Below are 2992 nucleotides of genomic sequence, written 5' to 3' on the forward strand. Positions count from 1 at the left end.
TATGGAGATCCTTCATCTTTGGGTCTGCAGGTGAGGTCCCTTCTGGTGCTCCAGCAGATCATAGATGGGGTGGGTGATGGGATGAGCCACGTCATATTCTTGGGTCTGGACCTGGGCAGCTGTGTTCTCATCAACAGAGTGAGTGACCAGACAAAGTGCAGGGCAAGCTTTCTCATGTGTTGTTGCTGGTCATGGGTTCGGCTCCCTCACCATCTCAGCCTGCTCCCTTCTCTCTTCAGACATGCCTCTGTCCACAGGACCTGAACCGTTCTGACTCTCATCTCTCCCATGAACCACCATACCATATCCCTGCTCACACCAATAGTGTCCCTCTGGCCCATACTGCAAGGTACCAGATGGGCCTGTGCTCTCCCCTGCCCCATCCCCAGAACCCAGAGTGGAAAGCCCCAGATCCGTCCCTCTCAGGTCGTCCTGGTGGTATGCTGGGCCATGCTATCCCCACAAAGAGATCACCACAGTGCCCAACGACCTGGCACCAAAGGCTCCTGGTTGGTGAGTTTGGTTGCATGGGGCAGGGTGGGAGGTTCTCTGGACTCCGGTCAGGGGCTGGGGGTTAGCCAATCCTGTGGCTGGCTGGGTCCTGCCCAGCCTGGCCTCATGGCAAATGTCCATTTTCTGTTTCTTAAGATGAGATCCAATCTATGTATTTGTCTTTTCACATTCTAGAAACTCCTCAGCATAGAAACCCTACCCAAACTCTGGGTTAGCATTCACTGAAAACTGGACGATTCCTGCCATGGACACCTTTATAAAGTATTGTATAGAAGATGGAGAGAAAAATGGTCCAAACTAATCAATAGTATATGTTATAGTGAAGGACAGGAGATTAAAATCATGTATATTGGCTAGGCCCATAGGAGCCAGCTGCCTATGAGGCAGGCTGAACCCATATCAGCTTCCTCTGGATCTGAGCTCCAGTCCCCACTCTGCCCAAGCCTCTGCCCCTTTCACCTTTTCCACCTGAGCAGAAGGGTCCCTGATGTCATTTCAGTGTACAAGGAGGTCCGTTCTATTCAATCTCACTGCAATTCCCCTGAATGAACTTTGTCGCAACAGGAAGAGATTAAGTGGGTACTTGGCCACAATCTAATTTCTTCCCCATGGGGTCCAATGATGTATTAGCACATTTGAATGTACCTGGGAGTTTCAGAAGTGTGAGTCTCCTTCAGTCACCGAGATGGTTTTTAGGAGCCAATGTTATAATATCTGAAACATACCAGAGCCTGGATTATTCAGCCCCTTGGAATAACTTATTGTTACTTTATGTTGTCTTCCAAAGATCTACATATTTCAGTTTCTTACTTATGAGCAGTTGTGTGTATCTCACACAGACATGAAAACCAGAAAGGGTTTTTACACTTTCAATTGTGACTGTTCCTAAGTGGAACAAATATTTTGAGCATTAACTATGAATGCTATTTTAAAGGCTTTTCTGAAATGAAATGCAGACACCAGCTCTAATGAAGCACATCTTTCGTACACAGTGTGTTTAACTGTGGACGAGAGACTAGTTTTCCCAGAAGGGCTGAGACAGAAGCCCTGTGAGTTCCAACCTTCATTAGGTAGCCAGACCATTAAAGACACTCAAAGCACTTGAGAGGATGAGAAAAATGACAGTGTTTTGTTTAAGTTCCACTTTCCACTGAAGTTTTTAGTGCTCAGGGAAGGTTCATTTAGTTATGGCAAACACAGTTTTCCAATTTCATAGAGTGGTCATAGTTCCTAAATTATGGTTGAGATTAGAGGCTGTAGGACATTAACCTTTCCTCTTCCGAAGACTCAACTCTGGTGGATTCATCTCTCAGAGCACATCACTTTCCTTTCCTGTGTCTCTTTGGTAAAAATGACCATATATATCAGAATTTCATTTAAAAGCTCATTTAGGAAGACACAGCTGTGCTCTCTAGAGCCCATCTCGCAGGCACACTGTCAGGAAACTCTTCTGTGTCTGCCTTTGCAGGTCTGATTCCCTGTAACTGTCCGAGAGAAAAGGTTTATGTGCAACAAGGTGGCTATATATGGCATAGCTGAGTTATTATTGAATTAGTTATTCTAGGAAATGACAGACAACTCATACACCTAGACATCTGGAAGGAAGAGCCCATCATCATTTCCCATGTTCTAGGCTCAGGTGGGTGGAGTCCAGAAGGTTGATTCACAGCAGGTTTCTTCAGCTGTCAATGAGCTGGACAGCCAGTGAAGTACTGAAGTGAACAGAACTGATTGGGAAACCAGCCCCGCCCTGCTGGTTCAGGTATGTCCCACAGGCATTGCCCTGTGCAGAGTGCTGCATCCTTTTCTCATAGGCTCATGTTCTAATTTAGATTTATTCCAGGCTAGAAGCCTTTCCAGGTATTGCTTTAAAAATATCTGCGTTATTGAGGTGTGTGCATGGAGTTAGTGTTCTGAAGAGTGTAACCATCTCACAGTTTTAAGGATGAGGGCTGTGGCTCAGTGTCCCAGCATAGGAGCACAGGTATGGTAGTCCAGTGAATTCTCACCTGAGAGAACAGGACCTGGCAGAGTCCCGTTCTTTCTCAGGGCAGGAAGCACATCTCTTCCTCGTTTTGACCTTGGGTTTTAAAACCACTGTCTTCATAAAATTACATTCCAAAATATTTCTGATATGCAGGAGATTCCATTATGTTTTTAAAATATTTTTAAAATGGAAAGATTTTCACTTACTTCATAGAGTAAATATTTGTATTTATTTGTATGTTGCATGGTACATTTCATTCTTCTCTTGATTTGGTTCTATTTCCATGCATTTGTCCAGGTCCTGGAGCAGTAAAGTTACTGGACACAGTTAAGCCATTCCGTGGTACAATGCCTGACTAATCAGTATTCAGAACTCAGTGAACTCACTCATCAGTGTGAACTGTGAGGCTGGGAGGAGACACTTCCAACCTACTGCTCATTTTGTTGATAGTAAACTCCTTGCTGAGTCTATGGTGGTCAGGAAAAATACCAA

This window comes from Peromyscus maniculatus, chromosome 8, assembly GCF_049852395.1.
Source record: "Peromyscus maniculatus bairdii isolate BWxNUB_F1_BW_parent chromosome 8, HU_Pman_BW_mat_3.1, whole genome shotgun sequence".
Classification (NCBI taxonomy): domain Eukaryota; kingdom Metazoa; phylum Chordata; class Mammalia; order Rodentia; family Cricetidae; genus Peromyscus; species Peromyscus maniculatus.